We start from the raw sequence: 25007 nt of genomic DNA on the forward strand, positions 1-25007 counted from the left end.
AGTATTGTTCGAATAAATCTAGAAAACAGATAAAACGCAGATTAATGGCATTGAGCTCCAAGCGTCGTATATATTTATTTATCAAGTAAAAGTCAAGCTTATCAAGTACTGACCATTAAAATATGTAGGACAGAAAGTCACTAGACAAAAAGTCACGGACAAAAAGTCACTTGGCAAAATAGTCACAATTTAGTTCTGAGATTAGTTTTCTTAATAAAAAAACTAAATAGGGAATGTGTGCATGGGCCATATGCAGATAATCCCCCCGCTTGCATAAGACGTTATAAAGGCTCATAAATCAAGAACATTAAAAGTGTGTTCCTGATGTGAGTTTTGTGCAGTAAGCATTTTTAAACTTCATAACATTTGGTTGAGGCAAATTTGAGTTAGAGACAGGAAACGAAATATTCAGCAATTTTGCATATTTGTAAAAGGCATAACTCTGGAACGGTGAAAATTATTGAGACCAAAATTCAAACTTGATATGTGTTATGTGGTGATAAGCATTGTGTGTGAGATTCTTACATTTGGTTAAGGCAAACTAAAGTTAAAGAACGGATACATTTTTTGAACGTACGGACGTATTTATTAAAAAGAGGATGTGGTATGATTGCCAATGAGACAACTGTCCACAAGAGACTAAAATGACACAGACATTAACAACTTTAGGTCATCATGCGACCTTCAACAATGAGCAAAGCCCATACCGCCTAGTCAGCTATAAAAGGCCCCGATAAGATTAGTACATTTTTACGTATACGTACGAACAGACAAGGTTAAAAATTAATGCCTCCTCGGCAACGGCGTGACTGATTGTAAGTGTGACTTAGTTTGTCCTATCAAATTTTCACTTTCTGTCTTGTGACTTTTGTCCTGTGACTTTCTGTCCGTTTACCTCAAATATTTGTATGATGACCTTTCTTGATCTCTCTCTATATATACTAACATTTCCCGACGAATATCTAGTGCATGGATTCTACTTCTTGATCCCTATTCGAATTTTATTGACTTTCAAAGGTTATCGCATAGAAATTGGAATCAGTGTCAAGCAAGATAGACACCCGAACATTTTCGTTGAACGAGTCAAATCAATCTTCTGGTGGCTTCATCGATCAGTGTTGATTGAGTCCGATCGACAATGTGAACCTACTTTGTTAACTCGATACTTAAACATTTATCTTCTCTTTTCTTACTCGATGTTTGACTTTAATATTGATAAGAACTTGATTATGGGAATTCTTTAATATGAAACATGCCTGGACTATAATATATACATTTTTAGATTTTTTTTGGCAGTCAAGTTGGTAATTTTTAAATAAAATTTAAGCCCAAATTAGCGGCCCAAAAAACCCAAATAAGTAGTTTAATTAGCTGATAATCTTTTTGCAAACCATAATACCCAAACGGGTTAAAATGCAAACATAATTTACACAATTATGCATATACATGTAACCAAGACGATGTGGTATGCTACGGATCGATAACGAAGCCGTACAGTAAACATACATGTATATAGATACATGTTCTGCGTGCTGTCATTTGAAAGACAATTTCTCTTTATTTTCAAGGAATCCCCATTGCGAGTAAGATTTTATTGAAATATTATTGTATGATGTTTATAAATATCAAAATAAATAGGCATTTCAAAAAAGTTATTCCCAAAAGGCCGTTTAATCTTGAATTTAATTTGTTCATTTATTTGGAGGTAGATGTCAGCCATTAAGACTCCATGTACCTGCAGTGGCGATCCAGAACTTTTCATTAGGGGTTTGGGGCAATGACTGACCTTAAGGGGAGGGCGCTCTAGTCATGCTTCAGTGATTTCCTATATAATCAACCCTTTTCTTCAGGAAATGGGGGGGGGGCGACCCCGTCGACCCCCCCCCCTAACCCCACCCACCCGGATCTGCTTATAACCTGTCCCTTTTCTAATGTATATTTTTGTTTAAACATGATATACATGTCTATGTATATTTCCAGATATTTATATACCAAAATGGAGACCTACACCTATATAATGATCTGATTTGCGCTACATTGCCATTCCCTCTTAAAACATTTTTAAAACAAAGCTTATCGACACTTGCAAATTCCTACAGTCTATTTTTGATGTCAAATGGGTGCAAATTTACAAATAATGCCGGAAACATCTGACACATTTACAAAATTTTAATGTGGTTTTAACCGCAACACGATAAATACTACTAGCATCAGACACTTAATTAGAAATAACCCTGACCGTTTTAAATTTCCCACCCTTTTCATATATTAATGAAGCTTGAAAGACCTATTCAAGCTATCCCTATAGCCTTCCCCTGGGAATTAATGCATTAAGTTCCATGATAAGAAAAATATATAGTATGAGAATAGGGAATTTAATAACGGATCCAGAAATGTTATACGTGGGGGGCACACTGACTGCCTAAGATTAGGGGGGGGTGGTCCGCTCTGGTCATGCTTCAGTGATTCCCTATATAATCAACCAAACTTCCCCCAGAAACCCGGGGGGCTCCCTGGTCCCCTCTAAATCCGCCTCTGAATTTGACACATCCTCTTTTATAATTTTGACGACTCCTCTCCCAAAAACAACAGTTAAAGATGCTTTTCGAGCATCTGTACAATATTGTAGCAGGCTATTCTTCCGACTAAACTTTTGTCTTCCAAAGGTAATCATTCAGTTTTGGAATGTTGACCTTGCTATTGAAATTTTATAATTTAAAAACACAAGTTGTGCACATTGACAACGCTCCAGTCTGAATTGGCCTTAACACTCTTAAATTATCCAGTAAAACTGACAAGGAAACTTATCAGTAACTGCATAACTTCCAATTAACATGTCATTTATATCAACCCCATGCAACTAGGTACACAGCTGCGTTCAATGAAACATGATCACAGATAAAAATAGATGTAAATTCTGATTCAGATCCTTTCTTTTCGATACAACATATAAAAAAAAGAAGAAAAAAAAAGGGGGGGGGGTGTTCAGAAGAAGAATTATCTTTAATTTTAAATAAAACTGATGTATTGAAATTATTTAAAAGGTGAATGTGTTATATAAGCTTATAATATATTTTAGACGGTTCAATAGAAAAGTATATTGATGCATTTTAAAAAGAGATCATATTGCTCTATGTACCTTTAACTTAAGGGAAAAAAATACATCACCAAAGATTAACCAAAATATTTTAACTGACAATACTACTGTGATAAAAAGTTACTAAACATCTTTACACATTAAAGACATGAATTTAGGAACACGAACATATATATTATATTTATATAACTTCAGTGAAAATTGAAAAACAGTTAGTGAAATATGAATTGTACAACTCAACAAGTATTGATTAGTAAATGCAAAATTATGTCCGTAACGCGTTCATCTCTATGTATACAACTAAACTGACATTTTCAGTTGGAATGATTTCGGAGAAGTAAAGGGTTTTTGTTTCTTTGATTAATAACTATCTAGGTTTTACAAAGTATTCAAAAAGTCTTGTTTTGGCCTCTATTATTATAACAATTTTAAGCAATATATCCTTAACCCCTAAATCGACCCAACCTTTCTTTTGTGGAATGAAACCTCAGTGGCGGATCCATGCATAATTTTTCATAAGGAGGGGCCCGTCGACTGACCTAAAAGGGGGCGCTCCATTCATGATTCAGTGATTCCCTATACAATCAACCATTTTGTTCCCACAAAAATGGGGAGGGGGCCTCTGGGTCTTATGAATCTTGTGCTTTAAATTATAGATATTATTACTAGTATACTGATATTCCGAAAATCATTAAAAATACCCATTTGTATTCTTCACCAACGCTAGCAGAGGGGCATTATGTTTTCTGCTTTGTGCGTCCATTCGTCTGTTCGTCGTCCGTCTGTCCCGCTTTAGGTTAAAGTTTTTGGTCAAGGTAGTTTTTATAAAGTTGAAGTCCAATCAACTCGAAACTAAGTACACATTTTCCCTATACTATGATATTTCTAATTTTAATGCCAAATTAGAGTTTTGGCCCCAATTTCACTATCTACTGAAAATAGATAATGATAGTGCGAGTTGGACATCCGTGTATTGTGTTTACATTCTTGTTTGCACTTTACTCCTGAACGGTTTGAGCTATAACCAACAAAATAAAACCCAACCCTCCCTCCCTTGTGCAAATATTTGTAGTATAATTTTATAGATATCAATACACTTTTACACAAGTTATTGTCCGGAAACCAGAAAAACGTTGTTTTGCTTATTATGGCCAGTTTTTGGTCCCTAATTCTTTTAAACCATGATATGGGACCATAACATTCAAATTCTAATTTAACGCTATCATTGATTACTCATCATTTGCACAGGTCTGATCTGCATTTCTTTTTCGCTGATTTTTTTTTATTTCTTTTTTGCCGAATTTGTGTTTCATTTGCGTTGTTTGTGTACATGTTACTTACAGGGTCGTTTTGATCATTATAAATCTCTTCCGTTAGCCAGTACATAAGTCATAAATTGTCAATCATAACATGTATATAACTGTTGTAACATACTCAAGAGGAGGTGAAAGTAGGCTTCCGAGCAGGATTATAAAAAAGAATTTAGATGTGGTATGGTTGCCAATGAAACAACTCCCCACAGAAGACAAAAATGACACAGAAATTAACAACTATGGGTCACCATTTGGCTTCGACAATGAGCAAAGTCGATACCTCATAATCAGCTTAAAAAAGGTCCCTATCTGACGATGTAAAAAAATTCAAACGAGAAAACGAACGGCTTAATTTTTGTACAATAAATGAACGAAAAACAAATATGAAACACATATACAAACGACAACCATTGAATAACAAGCTCCTGACTTGGGACAGGCACATTACCGACATAATGTTTCGGGGTTAAACATGTTAGCGGGATCCCAACCATCGCCCTAACGTGGGACAATGCCAATGGTATAACTGTTTAAAAACATACCAGTAAAATTAAGATAAAAGCACTCTGTTTACATCCATGAAAAACTGCACCGTTATTCTTACAGTTTTCAACGCGTGCAGCCGACCAGCAATGAGATGGCTAACTTGAAGTTCAGCATATACAAGTACAACATCTTAGAATGCATGGATGACGGCTTCGAGCGTCAGATATAATGTCAAACGTGAAGCAATCCTCGATTTCATGGGGGAAGGAATGGTCACCGCAAAACTGCGATAGCCATTTACCAATTTCACTTGAGTTTTCTCTCTACTAGCCCAACAGACTGGAACCCCCCCCCCCCCCCCCCCCCCCCACACACACAAACCAGTTATTTCTGCGCCAGATGAAAACGACAGCAGCCTATTTGCAAGGAACAACAATTATTATGACAATTTATAACATGTGTATATAAATAGCGAACAGTAGAGGTTTGTAATAATAATGAGGGGGGGACAAGGGGGGTCCCCATAACAGCAAAACAGTGAATTGATTTGGTGAAAAACAGATAACAAGGAATTGAAAAGGGATAATAACAGATAACAGTAAATGAAATATGAAAATAGATCTGTCCAGGACCAATCCAGTAGATGACTCGTAGATCTTAGTATATAACTTGTGGTATGGACCTAGAAAATTGTAATTTGTGTAAACAAGACGTTCCGGCCGTTGAGGCAGTTCTGCCTTGGTTGATTTTTTCCGTAACTTGTACAATAAGTTATAGTATGGATGTTGAATTTTTCTGAACGAAATTACTGGTTTCTGTTTTTGATATAGGGATATTTTTAATCCACGGCATTTGAGGGATCAATTTTTAATGATTTAGGTTTTTTTATTTAATTTTTAAAAATAGTGCAGCCAGTGACACTTTATTATCAATTTGATTTTTTGATTTTTTTTCTTCTGAAAAGCAATATATGTCATATATATACTTTACAAGTAATAAAAAAAAACATTGATGCACAATATATTTTTTTTATTTAATGACCTTATGATAAAACTTACTTATAAAATACAAAAATACCCAGATCAGTGGAGACAGGACATGTAACTGAAACACGCATACCAGTTATGATTATTCTGATAATAGAAATTGACTGAAGTGAAAATTCTGATAGTATAATAGAAATTGGACATAGTGAAAATTTGGATGACACCAAGTGAAACACCAATCATGTATCTTATGTGAAATTATAGAATATGAAAAATTTGGGTACAGCATTGGAGAAGCTGTGGGATTTAAAAAGGGTATTTACCGAAAAATTAAACTGAAGACACATCTGTGTTTGCATCAATGGTTTCTGAGCTTCAATTTTCGCCATGTGAAGCAGTTAAAAAGCTTTTAAATATATGGTGGTCAGGGTTCTCTTTCATGTTAATGAAAAGAGAGGGATTAGCACTTATAATTTAAATACTAAAAGAAAAAGATGTTGTATAATTCCCAAAGCCATAATTCAAACCCACACCACTTAGTAATGTAAAACAATTCAAAGGAGAAAACTAACTGCCTAATTTATCCACAAAATAGTGAACGAGAAACTTAGTAACACAGTTACAAACTACATGTACAACCACTAAATCCAGGCTCCTGACGCTCAGTCCTGACGTGGAAATAGGCAAATACAGAATGTGACTGCATCAACTTTAGCATGCTAGTTGGTGTCTAATCCTCCCCTAATCAGGGACAGTGGTGTAATAGTACAACATAAAGATTATTATGTGGTCATTGAATAAAAAAATCTATAGGGTGTACCAATGCTTTTTTTATAACAAAATCCATACTATGAGTTATTGTACAAGTAATAAGTGAATTATAATTTGTACAAAATGCTACATGTTCACAGACAATGGAATTTATTACAAAGGATAATAATAATATATACTGGAATGGTCCTGGGTCCAATTGATTTTATATGTTTATGTGATGTATGTTACTGAAATTCTTCTGCAAATACAGGGCCACCCTATAATACCAGTAGAAAGACCCCAACAGATATACATTGTAAGAAGATGTGGTAAGCGTGTCAATGAGACTATTATCCATTCAAATCACAATTTTCAATAATCTTCAATTTCTACGGAAGATTGGCTGTCAAAATGCTAACATTCCAATTTTCAATAACAGTTAACAGCAAATAGATTCTCAAAATAACAGATAACAAAATAGATAATAGTCATATAACAGCTAACAAAGAATAAGACAATAACAGCTAACAGTAAATATATTTTCAGAATAACAGATAAAAAAGAATTAAAATGCCCCATAACAGCATAACAGTTAAACCCCTTGCCCCCCCCCCCCTCAATAATGATGATAATAGTAATAATAATCGGTGCAAAAGAGAGATCGAATATTTTAAAAAATGTTGAAATTCAATACTGGTCCGAGCCATTTGTGACGATTCATCTCTGATATAAGTTTGATTCACAATTGACAAAGAATTTTACATGAGAGGTGGCTGGACAGAAACACGGACACGTTCGGACGCCCATGAAAAAGTTTTATTTCTACCGCAACGCATGTCGCGTAGGGTGATACATTTAAGAATTATAAAGAAGAACAGTGCTGACTGCCAGGTTGTCAAAATATATATTAGAGCGATATTTTTGACACGATTATTAATAAGAACTTTTTTTTTTACATGTACATGTATGTACTAATTTCCGAAGTTAACAAAAATGAATTCCGATCGTCATCCCGTTCACAAAAAATTATAAGTTATATCATACCGCCTATATATGATTATCACACATTCATGTCCCATGGCGAACAAGGCGGGTGCAAATAGCAGAAAGAAGTGTGTTTTTTTTTCTTAATTAACTAGTGTGTGTTTACGCCATGTATCTAAAATTTGGGCGAATGAAAAAAAATAATGTATTGGCGAAAATGAAAAGATGTTCATCGAATGTTTTAGAAAGACTACATAAAAAAGGTGATGTGGTATAATTACCAATGAGACAACTATCCACAAAAGACCAAAATGACACAAATATTAACAACTATAGGTCACCGTACGGCCTTCAACAATGAGCAAAGCCCATACCGCATAGTCGGCTATAAAAGGCCCCGATAAGACAATGTAAAACAATTCAAACGAGAAAACTATGCCGGGTAATTCAGATTTAAATGAATATAGTATAAAATTTGAGGAACTACATATGCATGCAGAAGATCCCTCCCCATCCCCCTTGTGACACCACTGCATAAAACAACATAGGTTTGCATACATTTCATTTAGCAAAAAGCAATACAGAAGTAAAACGTAAATTATGTGTGTCTATAAGACACGTTTAAATACCCCAGCCATAATTGATTTAGTCCAATTATTAGTTATAATGTATATGAATGTATATTTGAAAAAAATATCCTATATATATATAAAAGAAGATGTGGTATGAATGCCAATGAGACAACTCTCCACTAGAGACCAAAATGACACAGAAATTAATAATTATAGGTTACCCTACGGGCTTCAACAATAAGATAGGCCAATACCGCATAGTCAGCTATACAAGGCCACGAAATGACAATGTAAAACCATTCAAAAGAGAAAACTAACGGCCCTATTTATATAAAACATTGAACGAAAACAAAATACTAGTATGTAACACATAAACAAACGACAACCACTGAATTACAGGCTCCTGACTTGGGACAGGCACATTCTTATATTATGTGGCGGGGTTAAACCTGTTAGCGGGATCCCAACCCCATGCACTTAACATGGGACAATAGTATAACAGTACAACATAAGAACGAACTATTAAAATCGTTTGAAAATGGCGTAACTCATCAGATGACAAAACTACAAGTGGACGTGGCCGGGTACTTGTTCATCCCCAACAAAAAGACACTATAGGAACATATCTCAAAGTACTCGCAGTTAACTGACAGCTAGTTCAAAGCCACCAACAACTAATAAAACAAATCATGTATCTAAGACTAAATATGGACTTGCACATCACTATTATGCGTATAAACACCCCAGTTGCGGAACTAGAAATTTTCAAAAGTGGGTCTCAGTACTGCCGAAAAGGGGGCCTGTGCCAGTCATGTTTCAGTGCTTCTCTTTATAATCAATAACACATAAAAAGGGGGAGGCCCACCTGCTACCGCATTCCTTTGATACGCCTCTGCATCCTACAAGATATCAAGGTCTTTGCTTAAAAAAATGTAGGAGTAGCTCTATAGATGCTGGTTATATACATAATTGTTAAGGTTCAACTTCCTGGCATTTAAGAATATTTGACAAAAATCAAGATGCATATATAGGAATACATGCATGAACATCTCAATTGTATGTTCAGACAACCTCTGAAATATTAATTAAAACTATAAATTTATAGTTAAAAAAATGTCGGAAGAGGAAGCAGGACAAACGATGATCTCTCTCTGCATTTTATAATAAAATGTATCCAACTACCTTGAATTTTGAGGATATTTGACTTAAATGTTTCAGTTGCAACTCAAAAACTGTACGAGGTGATAGCCAGACAAACCAATCTATAGCTTGACGAACAGACGAACGGGTAGACGAACGAACCTGTAGGCGATAAATTAATATACCCTTCGATGAAAGTGAGGTCATAAAATAAGCTTGAAATTGCAGTTGATACTTATAAAAAATCAAAACCTCATAGTGCTCAGTTTGCTTAAACATTTCTCTTCAGCTTTATAGCCATGAATTCTAAGATTTCTAAGATCGTAATACATTTGAGTTTCTGAATTGAAAGTTATTTTTCAGGGATGCAATGGTTGCTTTCTATCAAATTTTGTTTTTTGTTTTGTTCTTGTTTTTACATACTCTAGGCTATTGTTTCACATTTTGTCACATCGGGACATTTTTTAAATTGTTACGTATATACATTTTGCATGTGTTGGTTTATTGTCGAAGGTCGTACGTCGAGTTTTTCGATTGAATCGATGGGTGCATGGATAGTTACAATACATGTGTCGGATCGGCAATTATAGAACATTTTCTGTTATATCCGTATTTTGCGTGGAATTCTCGCCGCGTTGAAGACCCAATTGCCTTCGTCTATCGTCTGCTTGTTTTCGAGTCGTTGTCTCTTTTACTTATTCTCAATAGCTGCAAATGTTAAATAACACCAAGATTAAAAGCACCAACAGCTAGTGTATAGTTCGGTTGGTATAGGCGGATCCAGTGGGAAGGGGGAGCGTGTCCCCCTCTCGTGGGATTTTTTTTAGTGATTATATACTATATAGGGAATCACTGACGTGAAAGACCCCCACCCACCTTAGGTCAGTCAGCACACTGTCATGTATTTGTTAAAAGAAAAAAAATATATTGCCATTCACTCTAAAAACGAAGCTAAATACTTAAATTTTTACAATTTATTTTCAATAGCTTAAGATTAAAAGCGCCGACAGCAAGTGTTTAGCTCGGTTGGTATAGGCGGATCCAGTGGGGGGGGGGGGGGGGGGGTCCCCCTTTCGTGGGATTTTTTTATTGATTATATACTATATAAGGATTCACTGACTTGAGAGACCTCCCACTTTATACGTAAATCCTCTTTTAAGAAAAGTAATATTGTTTCATTTTTACAATTTATTCTCAATAGCTGCAAATGTTAAATAACACCAAGATTAAAATCGCCAACAGCTAGTGTATAGCTCGGTTGGTATAGGCGGTTCAATTATTTTTTTTTTGGGGGGGGGGGGGGGCGGGCCCGGGTCCGGGTCCCCCGTTTGTGGGATTTTTTTTATTGATTATATACCATAAAGGGAATAACTGACTGGAGATACCCCTCACTTTAGTTCAGGCAGCACCCTGTCATGTATTTGTTTAAAAAAAAATATATATTGCCATTCACTCTAAAAAAAGAAGCTGAATACGTAAATCCTCTTTTAAGAAAAGTAACATTGTTTCATTTTTACAATTTATTTTCAATACTGCAACCAAGATTAAAAGCGCCAACAGCTAGTGTATAGCTCGGTTGGTATATTTAATAGAAAGATATTTGTAAATATGGTAAATAAACTCATCATAAATACCAGGATTGAAATTTTACATTCACGACACAGGGGCGGATGCAGGAATTTTCGAAAGGGGGGGTGCTAACCCAGGGCACCCAGGGCAAAAGGGGGGGGGGTGCAAAACATATGTCCCGATACAAATGCATTGATCGGCAAAAAATAAAGGGGGGGTGCGCACCCCCGGAACACCCCCCCCCCTGGATCCGCCACTGCGACAGACGGGTATTTCGTCTACAAAAGATTCACCATTGACGCTCGACTAAAAAATGTTAATAAGGCCAAATGAAACTGACCATTTAACTTAAAAAATGGCGAAGTGCAAGCATTTTTTTAGTTTTTAAACGCTATCCTCTTGACCACATAATGTGTTTTCATCAAAATTGGAAATGATAATATTTTATAAAGAAAAATCTTTACCTACGTCGCATTATATATACTAGTATACTAACATATTGTGTTGTAAAATGATGCCCTTTATGGGTTCTTGATTAGATTAATAAAAAATTCTATACTATTAACAAATTCAAAATATACTGCTTTACAAAAAAGGTAAAACAACAGATACATTCAAGTCAAATCTATCTTAATTTCTGTCAAGTTTTTCCATTTTCAAGTAAAGAAAATCACGCATTATGGAACCATTTATTTCCTGTAATAATTAGATCACTTGCATACTTGTAACACACACACAGACAATATGTATTGTTTATTTGTTGAAATATATTAAAATATGCGCTGCTGAACTTATATTAGTCAGTATAGTATATAGACGTGTATACCAAAGACAAATTTATACATTGTTTAATTTCCTGTAGTGTTTGATAATGACCCAGTGACCTACAACTTTTATAATAAATAAACCACATAGACAACGCTTCTGAATCAGTATAAAAAGTATGAATTATTTGTTAAACTAGTGAAAAATGTGGTGTGAAATAATTGGTAAAGGCAACGATATCCGGCTAATTAAATTGACCCGATGAGCTGACATGATGTTGAATTTATTTTGGAAATAAATATTACAGTTAATTTAACCTTACAATTTTTCATTATGTTTGTTTAGTCTATGTATTTGCCATAATCAAAATTGTTTTTTGTTTGTTTTGCAAATAAAGAATCATTATGTTGAATATTTTAATGAGAGAACCTTAAATAATCCATTATTTTCATTTTTGTTCTTAACTGAAAAAAATGGTAATACTAAATCCATTATAGCACAACCAAGTAAAAAAGTGTCCTTTAGTTTATACTTAAATCATAGATGAGATCATAGAACATTTCTAATCCGACAAAATGAAGATTAATAAAAAAATTCGTTTATTTGAAAAAAAGGGGGGGGCTTTGATAACTGTTACCCTAGCTTGCCCTACAACATAATACCCCCCCCCCCCCCCCCCCAAAGAATATAGATTTCGTATTCATATACATGTAAGTCTGAAAATCAAACCCAATAGAGTTAGAAGGCTGACAAATATTTTCTGTCAATTTACATTTGCACAAGTCTGTCTACATGTTCACCAGTTTTTCAATCATCCACTAGTCTGTTTTTACTTTCACAAGTCTTTCTTATAGACCCCTAGTCTGTCCATATGATTTTCAACAGTCTGGCTATGTCCACAAGTCACTACGTTTTAACCGCGGTCTCTATGTGTCCGTCAGTCTGTCTCCGTGTTTACAAGTCGATATACATGTTTACCCGCCAGATTACGTTTCTAACAGTTTGCCTTCATGTCCTACACGTCCACCAGTCTGCTTATATATATATATATACCAGTCTGGCTACAAGTCTACAAGAATATTATTTGCATCATTGACTAAGTCTGTCTGGATATGTCGTCTGGCGGATTTGCTTGTCTCTCACATTCTGAAGATGATGATATTCCTCGTAGTGAAATCGTTAATACAATGTACCAGTACTTAAGTCTATCAGTGTCCATCTCCATGCAAGACTCGGGTCTGATGAAGGTTCTAAAACAATTAAAGATTCGTCTATACAGTCCTTCTGAAAGTCTTCTCGGTCAGATGCAAAAGAATGCCCGGTTAGCGCCTCTGGATTTGCCCGGGGCATGTGGAGGATCAGAAGATATCGACACACCAAATTCAGTTATTCGACGAAAAATTTCAACACCTATCTCATTTAACACCAACATTACACTATAATGTCAACATGGAGTCAGTAACTGAGGTAACATTAAGTTAATTTAGAAGTCAATATCTTGTATATTTCTGTATACAGTTTATAATGCATATATCACTGTCATGAATCAAGGATGTGTATAGTAATAAGGGTCTTACTATCATCGGAACTTTGTTTTTTTTGGTAACACGCCATTATTCCGACAGCCCATTAATCCGACAGCCTATTGGTCCGACAACCAATTAGTCTGACAACCCAATAGTCCGACAACACATTGCTCCGACAGCCCAATACTCCGACAACCTATAATTCCGACACTTATCAAGTCAAGTATCAGGATATCAGGGTAAAATAAAATGTGTCTGTCTGTATTATTACGTTTATATTTGTAATAACATATTTTAAGAAATAACTCCGTATATATAATACAAGGCTAAGGTAGTTCGTATACTTTCAATGTTAATTCTCAATTCGAAATCTGTATATAGAATAAAACAGAAAATAATATTTTATTTTCCAAATTAAAGGATCTATGTAAATCAACAACAAGCATTGATGGCGCGAGCTACTGATGATACCCTGCCCAAATATTTCGGTAGATAGAAAGTTTTTGAGTTGTGAATCTGAAAAAGCATTACACAGTATAACTGACTTATATAAACCTTGAAGTTAAATATCAGAAATCATGGTATTGTAGTACCTGAGAAAAATGTGACAAAAGTTTTCAACTTGGCTGTCATGTAATGAGTAATGAGTTTGAAAAAGCATCACACGATATAACTGACTTCAATAAACCTTTCAGAAATCCTTGTAATGTAGTTCATGAAAAAGATGCAACGAAAATAGTTATGGGACGGGCGGCGAACTGACGGATGGACGGTTGGACGGACGGACAGACAGAGATAAAACAGTATACCCCCACTTTTTCGAAGCGGCGGCCAGTCTAATGATTGTGTCAACATTAAGACATTACAATACTAATATGATATAATTATATTTATAGCACTATAAGCCTCAGTCACAATCGGAGCTAAGACAAAATATAAAAAAAAATACGTATTAATATCAATTAACAGTCAGTATCCAGACATGTACTACATTATTCAAAAGAACTAACGATATGATCCTCATTTTTTTCTCCATAATAGTAAAGTTTTCTTGTGTTCGCTTCGAAATTAATCATAATTGTCTAACGTTTTAAAGTTCTGATATGTGCTAGAAATATGGCGAAAGAATTCCTCCCTCAAATTATAATGAAGTGAGCATTCGATTGAAAAATGACGCTCATCCTAAACTTTATCAGCTGTACAATACGATTTTTTGAGTATTTAGCATTTTCAATTCTTCATGTAATGGAAGAGCACCGATTCTGAATTAACATATAAATTACCTTTCTTAAAATCAATGATATCTAAATATGTTTCTTCTTGAAACCAATTTTTAAATGAAAAATAAGTTTCCCACAAAACACATATTACTAAGTTTTTACAATTAAACAATTTGACAAAGACACAAGGACAAGAATGTCACACATTGTCTTATTCTACTAGTTTGTTATTGTCTTTTATGCTGCACTCGTTCTACTTGAGCAGTCAAAATGCGTTGACTATATTTCTATGACATATACAGTCACTGACCCGATATCACTTTTCCTTATGCATATTTAGATAGAAATTGCCGAAATATTCATGTCCGTCATATTTGTTTTTCGTAATAAGTTTTGTTGTAAATCATCATGCAGTCCTGCATCTCCACCAATCATTAAAAAAGAGGCATATCTTTCTAGAATTTAAAATAATCTTAGGATACAAAATCGGTCTCCCAACAAAATATTGAGTGTCATCTCTCGGATTATGTCTGAACGATCGCTATTAGAAGTGCTACATGTACTGTCTCCGTATTTCGTGGATTCTCATTCCCGAACATGATACCGTATTCATGATTGATCATGATTGGAATTGCTCATCTTTTCTGAGCACATATTTCGTCCTATTTGTCTTCTTATTTTTTAGGTTCTGGGTACGTATTTGTCTCCGTTTGTTTTTCTAATTTTGACTGACGCTATTTTATCCCATTATTTCTGCAACAAAATAAATTTAAATAAAACTCAGATGAGTGATACAAGGAGAGAAAGTGTTGCGACCAAAGAGGGCGGGTAGTGTTTTCCAACTCCGATGTATTATTTATTTATGTAGTTCATAGTGGGGGAACCTCACTCCCCTGATACGCGAAAAGGGGGATTCGAAGATCTAGTGAAAAGAAGGTAGATCAAGACACACATGCAAGAAATAGCGAGCTAGAACAGCACAGACTGATAGTAGACACACAAACAACGAAATATAAAGATAAATAAAGTAACTAGACACGCAAAACGAAAGAGGGGCGAGGTTAAGGACTGAGCAGTTGCTATAATCATGTGTATCAACTCCAATATACTGAGACAAAATTAATGTCCGCATGCAAAAAATAATTGGAATCAAAACGGACAACCACAAATATCAGAGAGCGGAGTTGGTTTTGTTTTTTTTAGAGAAAATTTATCCATACACTAAGAAAAACGCATATTGTCGGAATAATGGGCTGTCGGAGTAATGGGTTGTCGTAATAATGGGCTGTCAGAATAGTACATGTTGTCGGAGTATTGGGCTGTCCGAATAATGGTTGTCAGACTAATGGGATGTCACCATTTTTTTTACCCTCCCCCTTTTTTCCAATATCCGTTATTTTTTCGTTTTCTATTTTAAAATTCACTCTCTTTAGTAATATATCCGTGACCGCTGTGGATAGTAAACTTGGAATTGATAGTAAATAGCAAAACCAAGTAATTTGTAGTGTATTTATGTTCTAATGACACGTACAGACAGACGCGAAAAAAATAAATAATACGAAAGTGAGAAAACGAAAATATAACAGATTTTGGAAAAAAAGGGTAGGGTAAAAAAAATGTCCTGTACCCAAGTACCTATGCTTACTATTAAAGCAATAATTTGAGAAATATATATTAAGGGTTATACTAATATGTGAATATTATGAGTCCAGGTAACTCGATCAACTTGATTTGTACGTATGAAAAATTATATTTATTATCTGGTCATGTCCCGCGTTTTTTTTTGTAATGTTGTTATAATAACAGTGTAAGTTAAGACCAAAAAGTAGACCAGGAAAATACTTTATTATCTTTACTAGTTAATTTCTGGAGATCATGTGTCTGTCATTTATTCTGTTATTCACATCTTTTAAACAATTATATTATATACGCATCATATCAATCTATTAATTAGAATACATTATTTTATTTGGCTTAATAACATATTATTGGTATTTAGTGCGACCGTGCACCTTTCGGTTGTCTCGAGTGTTTTCTATTATAGCAATGTTTAAGTCGTCATGTTGCGGGATTTTCAAATCCCAAAAGAAGAACACACTTCAAATTCAACATGATTTTCGATTTGGTAACCGCATTACTTTAATATAGATCATTATATATTACATAACCTTACACAATCAATTTACTTTTTATGATTAATCTGATATGCATGCCCAATATATTTTATTCCCAAAACCTTATTTAAAAAGGAGGGGACATGGTCAAAGTGTCGTGCAAACCAAATTATTGTTTATTGTCACGGAATAATAACAAACTGTGCTATAGTTTTTAAGATTATTGGATAATTGACTTGTTCTATAGGTACATGTACCTTACTTACCCAGGTGACATATCAGTTGTACCCTTGATATTGGTATAAATTCAAATCACAGGCACTTGTTTCTATCCATTTGAAGACCCACTATTAAACGTATATATATTTACCAGAAATAATGGTTTTAAGCGGAGAGGTGATTACACCTTCTCGAAAATATACGTTGATAGTGGGTCTTCCAATGGATAGAAACAAGTGCCTGTGATTCAAATGCTTAATGATATATTAAAAGAAGATGTGGTATGATTGCCAATGAGACAGCTGTCCACAAGAGACCAAAATGACACAGACATTAACAACTATAGGTCACTGTACAGCCTTCAACAATGAGCATAGCCCATACCACAAAGGCCCCGATATGACAATGTAAAACAATTCAAACGAGAAAACTAAGATACATGTATATGTACATTGTACATGTTGTATATGAAGATTAATTAGATTAAAGTAAACAATGTGGTATGTTTCCAAAATAAATGCTATCCGCTAAAGACCAACTGATGTTGATCCAATTACTATAGCCAAACAAATGATACATACATGTAGGTTACCATACTTCCTTCATTTATATTATGATTATTGAGTATTTTTTTGGAAACATTTCAAACCTTTACATGCTGTTTATATATGTTACAGTAAATAGGTGAAATTAGGAATTACATGTAATTACTAAAATTTAGGAATTACAGGTAATTTCCGATGCACTTCATGCACTTAGTTAATACAAGTAATTCCTTAAACGGCCCAGTTATTACCAGTAATTACTAAATTTAAAATGAATATTTACACCTATTTACTGACTGCTAACACAATTATAACTTTTGATCACCTGACCATAATACAACATTGTTTTAGCTGTGTAATACTAACTAGAAGATCAGTTAGTACACTTAAAATTTTGAATGGTTGATATGTATAAAAAATATCTTGAATAAATATGGACTTTCAAATATTTGGTTAAATCAGAGTAACTTTAGTTTTAATCCAAAATGGTTTAAGTTGAGCATTATAATACAGATAATTTTTGACCAACTTCAGCAGACATGGAAATCAGAAATGGAAAATTCTCCCAAAGCATTATGTCTTAACTTTTTAAAGAACTCTTTGAATATGAAGAATATTTAGACTTATTACCTTATAAAGATAAGATAACGTTATGTAGGTTAAGAACTGGAATGAACTGTTATGTGCATTAGCTTCGAGATATATAAAAAAAATATCTTTTTTTTGTTGTTAAATCATTTATAAAAATGATATTGTAAAATTATAATTCACTGTTAGCAGCCATTCTGGTTTTATTTTGTTAAATTAGCTGAGAAACAAGGTTGATGAGTTGTGCACTTGTAAGTGAATATTTGGACCTCATTGAATACGTATTCATGTGACCTTCAAATCAACCCCTAGCTGGAGATGGGTTATCGATGTATTAAGCTATTAAAATTGTAAGGGTTTTTGCAGAACAAATACATGTAGTCTCGGTTACTTTTGCTGTTAATCGCAGGCTCAACAAAAATGAGGAAAAAATATTAAAATTTTCCTCTAGATACTATCTGTTGACTAGTACTGTAAGAAGCTTCAGTCAAAATTGGGTAAAAATCCAGGATGGTTTATAAAATCTAATGTTTTAAAAACTTTAACTACAGAGTGTATGTAATGTGAACTGGGACAAAACTAGTCCATTTATAAGTAATATACGAAAAAAAGGTTTTTTTTTTCAAACTTTACTTTTGGATATTATTTTATGATCATAAACATTTAGCTTCTGTCCAAGTTCATGAAGTTTGGTAGAAATCTAGGATATTTGGAGAAAGTTTTTTTTAAAGTTTTGAGCCACAGTGCATGATGGAGATTTTAGTTTGATTTTGGATAGATATCATTGTCTTGCATACATATATTTACGGAGTTTCAAAACCTATAAAACAACCATTTTCCAGTTTCAATTCACAAACACTAAAGAGTATGCACTTTGGATGTGCATTATATTCCTACATCCTTAAGTTAGCGACGTTAAAATCCCTACCCCTTTACTTTCTTATTTGATATCTTGAATTATGTTTTTAATTTTAAAACAAAAACATCAAGTTAGTAAATAGCTGTAAAAATGACAAAAAAAACAACTAGTAAATACATGTAATTACTAAATTGGCTAGTAATTACAGGTATTTACTGAAGTGTTTAGTAATTACATGTAATTCCTAATTTCACCTATTTACTGTAACATTTACATGTTACTACAGTTCAGCGACTCAAGTTTAAAAGGCATTTATATAAAAGAATTTAAACTTAATATCATTTTGTATGAACATCATGTTGAATATTTACATTTTCTCAAAAAGTTTTTATTTTACTTAGCTAATAAAGAAGATGATGGATTCCCAAACAGAAATCTTGATGACAGTGAAAAAATTGAAGAATTGCACCAATTGTTACAGGGAATCGATTTCAAGCAGAAACAGATGCTCAAAGATAAGGGAATACAACAGCCATCCATGTTCCTTCACATATAAAGGTATATATCATTGTATATTGTATATATATATTTTGTCTACATTTTCTGAATTTATGATTTTAAAAATCTTTCAAAAGATATAAATGTACATTGTAAGTCATGTAATTCAAATAGAGACGTGCCATTGTCTTTGATAAAAGATAGAGTTACATGTACATATATGCCTTTTTAGTATTATCAGCTTATATACTTACTTAGCCTTGTTAAAATCTATAAATATACCTTGTGTATATTACATGTATGTTGAAATGTCTGTCAGAATATATACATATATGCATGTGATCATAATGTTTCAAATAGCCAAACATTGTAAAATATATATATATATATACAACTAGTCTAAACATCAACCCAACAATGTTAGATCTGTAAATTTGCTTTCGCAAATTTTTGGTTCTTCCCTCGCCGGGATTCGAACCCATGCTACTGTGATATCGTGACACCCAATCGCCTGCACTGCAGCCGTCCCGCTAGACCACACGACCACCTGGGCTATATACATGTATATATATATATATACAACTCGTCTAAATATCAACCTAACAATGTTAGATCTGTACATGTAAATTTGCTTTCACAAATTTTTGGTTCTTCCCTCGCGGGTATTCGAACCCATGCTACTGTGATATCGTGACACCAAATCGCCTGCACTGCAGCCGTCCCGCTAGACATATATATATATATTGAGTATTGGAAATCCTGTACACCCTTTCCTTAGACCAAGTTTAACAAATATAATATGAATGTTTAAATTCAACTAATTATCTCCTGGCAATACACATTTATTTTAGGAACTTTTTATGTTTTATTTTGCAGTAAGCAGCTGTTTGTGATGCTTATAGGCATAAACAATCTAGTCTGGACATGTAAAACAGCAGCTGGTTCTATTTTGAAGTAAGCTATTTGATGATTACATTAATTTGACATGACCAGACCAAGTCTTGGGATAAATTAATAGTACTCATTGTCATGATTGTACTAGCTTTTTATTGTTTTATATATTTTATGGAAAATACTGTTAGTTGAGGCCTGCAAAAATTAATTTATAAGGAGATGAAGTGTTGTTGCCAATGAGAGTAGAGACATCTAACAAATAGCATGAATAGAATCATGGAGGATTGAATTCATACTCATTTTTATTAGAGTGTTACAAAATAATTGCAGGAAAAAAAAACCAACAACAAAAATCAAAATAATTGTGTATTTAGTAGAATTAGCCAAATCAAACAAAAACTGACTTAAATCTTGTTTGAAATTTTCACATTTCTATTGATTAAATATTATTTTATAGATCAAATAATAAATAGATAAAAGGGCAGTAATCCAGTCTCAGATTTTTGTTTTGGTTATATTGTATACAGCTGATTGTATTTTAATACTATTTACAAATACTTCTTATATGTCAAAAGAAAAAAAAATTGCTGTACCTGATATTGTGATTTATATTGAAATTGATAAAGACAACAAACTCAATAATGAGCTATTCCAATATCAATCTCCTTAGGGAAAAAATGGGGTGCTACCTAATTTTAGACCTCCATAGTGCCCATAGACACATCAAACACTTGCCAAAATATAAGCCTGAACCCCTGAGGGGATCACACATCAAATTATAAAAGTTGTATATATTCTACACCGTGAATAAGACCAAACAATGATAGAAGGAGTTAGTTTTAAAATATAATTGAAAAACTAAACTGATACAAATCAATAATTTTTTTGATGTTGATAAATAAATCACAATGTGTAATAGTTGTAATAAATTGTTATGCCAGCCTACAATAGTAGAAGGGGTTTATGTTTAATGATCCATGCTTTTGTTTGTTTATTCTTTCATCTGTTCTGCTTTAGGTTCAAGTTTTGGTAAAAGTTTTTGGTCAGGATAGTTGTTAATGATGTTAACGACCAATCAACTTAAAAATAAATATACATGTGCCTTATGTTATGATCTTTCTAAGGATAAATTAATGGTTTGACCCCAATTTCATGGTCCATTGAAAATAGAAAATTTATCACAACTTCTAGCTATTCTTTTTATAGAGTTATTCCACGAGATATTTTTGGGTCACTCATTAGAATATCTTTTAAATATATGATTTTGATTACAACTGCATTAAGATAGAATAATTGCATGCAGAAAATTATTGCTTTTGTCACATATATATCACTTGTCAATTTAATAAAATTAAACATTTTTTTTTATTACTTTATTACAGAAGCTACAAAATAGAGCTAAGGCCCTTTAAACCAAGAAACTGCCAGTGTCAGAAAAGGACAAACTTAGAAAGGCCATGCAAATTGATTTAATGTCAAGTTGGGACAGTGATTCTGTAGATAAACTCGCCTGATCACAACTGGGATTTGACTGTCACAAGATTTTAAATCTTACATGGATAAACTAAAGTCATTTACTAGACTGTAAATACCAGAGACAGCTGAATGCACAAGGCAAAGAGCTGAGGTCCAAGTAAATCAGAGAGGCCTTGTCACAAGAAATGTACAGAACTTGCATGGATTTTTACTTAAGGGCATATGACACAAAATTGAGAGATATCAATAAAAATTTCTTTAAATTTTAATAAGGACCAATTCAAAGGTACACTTTTGGAATTTGCAAGAACAAAAATACCTTCATGTTTACTTTTGAATTATAGTTGACAGTTTTCAGTTTAAGGGGGGAACCCTTAAGATGAAGTGGTTTGGTTTATTAAATTTGATTATTTTTTAAAGTAAAAAAATGAATTACTGCTCTTTTATTTCAACATTTGCATTTTTTATTAAAATTATTTACAAGTGCAGCATATCGGTGACATCAGATTATGTTAATGTGTTTGGTTAAGCTACACATATTTCTTTTTACTTAAACTTTCTGTTGCCTTTTCTAATTAATTAAATGCTGAATAATAATTTGAGTGTGGCTCATTTCAGTGTCTTGTATTTGCTGTCAAGATTTTTCCTGTAAGATTTCACATTATTTATAATCGCTTGGTCAAAGGGAGATAACTTTTTGAATCTTCACATTAGATAATCTGCGAAGAGGATTATGTAAAATGTAAATAGTTGAAAATTAATTTTATGGTTCAATAAAATCAAAATAAGTTATTGCCATTCATTATAAATAAATTTCTATCAAAAATAAGGCTCAAAGAATTTTTTTATTTTATTTATATAAATAATAACAAAGTACACACATCATGCACATGTTGACTTCATAAAATTTGTAAACAAAAAAAATTGAAAATAAAACTAAAAAATTTTAACTAATCAGGAGACAGTCAATACACCAAATATATTTATAAGCATATAAACTTATTATTTTCTTCAATTGTCCAAGTACATATTCAATATTGATAATTTTTTGCTTGACATTACATAATTTTGTTGATAAAAGTTTATTTGTGTGCTATTTTATTCAATTGTACATATTTGAAGTATTTCATTACACCTTATTATTTTTATTCTTGCATAAAGCATTTGGAATGAAATTTTAATCAATGTTCGAGCAGCAGGATGTTTTTTTTTGTCGAGCCTGCAACTTTTGTTGCAGAAAGCTCGACATAGGGATAGTGATCGGGCGGCGGCGTTAGCTAACTTTTTTAAAGCTTAATATTTTAGAAGGTGGAAGACCTGGATGCTTCATACTTTGTATATAGATGCCTCATGTTACGAAGTTTCTGTCAGTCACATGTCAAATGTCCTTGACCTCATTTTCATGGTTCAGTGACCACTTGAAAAAAAAGATCAGAGTTTTTGTAATGTTGAATTCTCTCTTATTATAAGTAATAGAATAATTATATTTGGTATGTGCGTACCTTGCAAGGTCCTCGTGTCCGTCAGACGGTTTTCACTTGACCTGACCTCATTTCATGGATCAGTGAACAAGGTTAAGTTTTGGTGGTCAAGTCCATATCTCAGATACTATAAGCAATAGGGCTAGTATATTTGGTGTATGGAAGGACTGTAAGGTGTACATGTCCAACTGGCAGGTGTCATCTGACCTTGACCTCATTTTCATGGTTCAGTGGTTATAGTTAAGTTTTTGTGTTTTGGTCTGTTTTTCTCATACTTTATGCAATAGATCTACTATATTTGTTGTATGGAATGATTGTAAGGTGTACATGTCTAGCGAGCAGATGTCATCTGACCTGGATCTCATTTTCATGGTTGAGTGGTCAAAGTTAAGTTTTTGAGTTTTGGTCTTTTTATCTAATACTATATGCCATAGGTCAACTATATTTGGTGTATGGAAATATTTTATGATCTATATGTCAGTCGCGCAGGTTTTATTTGACCTCGACCTCATTTTCACGGTTCATTGCTCAGTGTTAAGTTCTTGTGTTTTGGTCTATTTTTTTAAAACTATAAGTAATAGGTCAACTATATTTGTTGTATGGAAGCATTGTTAGCTGTACATGTCTGCCTGGCATGGTTCATCTGACCTTGACCTCATTTTCATGGTTCATTGCTCTTTGTTTAGTTATCTTGGTTAATGTTAAGTTTATGTGACAGTTTTTAATAAAGCTTTATACTTAGGACTATCAACATAATATCAATGATAAGTAAAGAAGGTGAGACATTTCAGTGTGTGCACTCTTGTGAATTTACGAATTATGTTAATCATGTAAATAATGTTATGTTTTTTGTTTTTTGCTTTTTGAAGTTTTTAAAATTGACAAATAATGCTAGCAGGGGAGATTATTCATTAATATTTTTATGATGCCAAACTTGAAATTTAGAGGTGCCTATGTTTGCTTTTTGTTATAACCCAATTGTTATGATTCTTAAATAATCTATACAAGTAAGCATGTTAATTTGTCAATAACCGTTATTTTATTAATTAGTTTGAATTTGATGAGGTTCTTTGATGTAGAACTTGACTTTTTTTTAAACAAAAGTGTTTTTTTATTTGTTTTAAATGTTTTTAAAATTGTATAACAAACTTTTTGACATTTTATTTTAATTTATCACCAAAACAACTCTAATTTGTCGGTATCTGAATAAAATTAATTTGTTAGATACTTTGTTTCTTTTATTGAAGTATATACAAAGGGAGATAACTCAAAATTGTTTTTTTTTTATTATTCTGACCCGATTAGAAGTGAAAATAACTATGCCCAAGACAGGATGACAATAAGAAAATGCTAGAAATTGTTGTGTATGGTTATGCTTTGTCCAAAAGTTTTTGTTATCTCCTGTATTGTATATTGCTGCCATTGTCAAAATCCAAATCACACATAGATAGCCTTGTCCTATAGTTTATATCTGGTGTTTGTGTTTTTTGTATGTCTTAGATTCTAACTCTTCAAGTTCTTATATAAATTCAGATGCAATTCTTTACATATAGGTAAAGGCATATTTACAAAATGGTATTGAGCTTTGCAAATGAGTGACATGTATTCGTTGGATTATTGTTTGAATTTCATCTGAAAAATACAGTCTTCAATGTTACTGACAAATTATACATTTGCACATTGCCATTTGAAACCACAAATATTATTCTACTGTAAATACACAGAGCAGCAATCCATGCCTTTCAAGTCTAAAACTTTGTAAACATGGATCAGAAAAGTTGGAGGATCAATTTTATATGTACAGTAGCTACAAAGTTATCACCATTAAAAATTCCTGTTTTTCCTAATTTTTGTTTTTTTATTTAATTAGATATTTTCAAACCAGATATTTGGGTTAAAGTAAAAACAAATCCCCAACATCC

General features: G+C 33.1%; 1 long non-coding RNA gene across 1 annotated transcript; it reads left to right on the top strand.

The window, feature by feature from the left end:
* Nucleotides 1–16379: 16379 nt before the first annotated feature.
* On the top strand, nucleotides 16380–24312 carry LOC139491587 (uncharacterized). The gene is made up of 4 exons (XR_011656580.1): nucleotides 16380–16536; nucleotides 19138–19294; nucleotides 20111–20188; nucleotides 21511–24312. It is a non-coding gene; the product is annotated as an uncharacterized lncRNA (long non-coding RNA).
* Nucleotides 24313–25007: the final 695 nt, after the last annotated feature.

This window comes from Mytilus edulis, chromosome 10 (assembly GCF_963676685.1).
Source record: "Mytilus edulis chromosome 10, xbMytEdul2.2, whole genome shotgun sequence".
Lineage (NCBI taxonomy): Eukaryota > Metazoa > Mollusca > Bivalvia > Mytilida > Mytilidae > Mytilus > Mytilus edulis.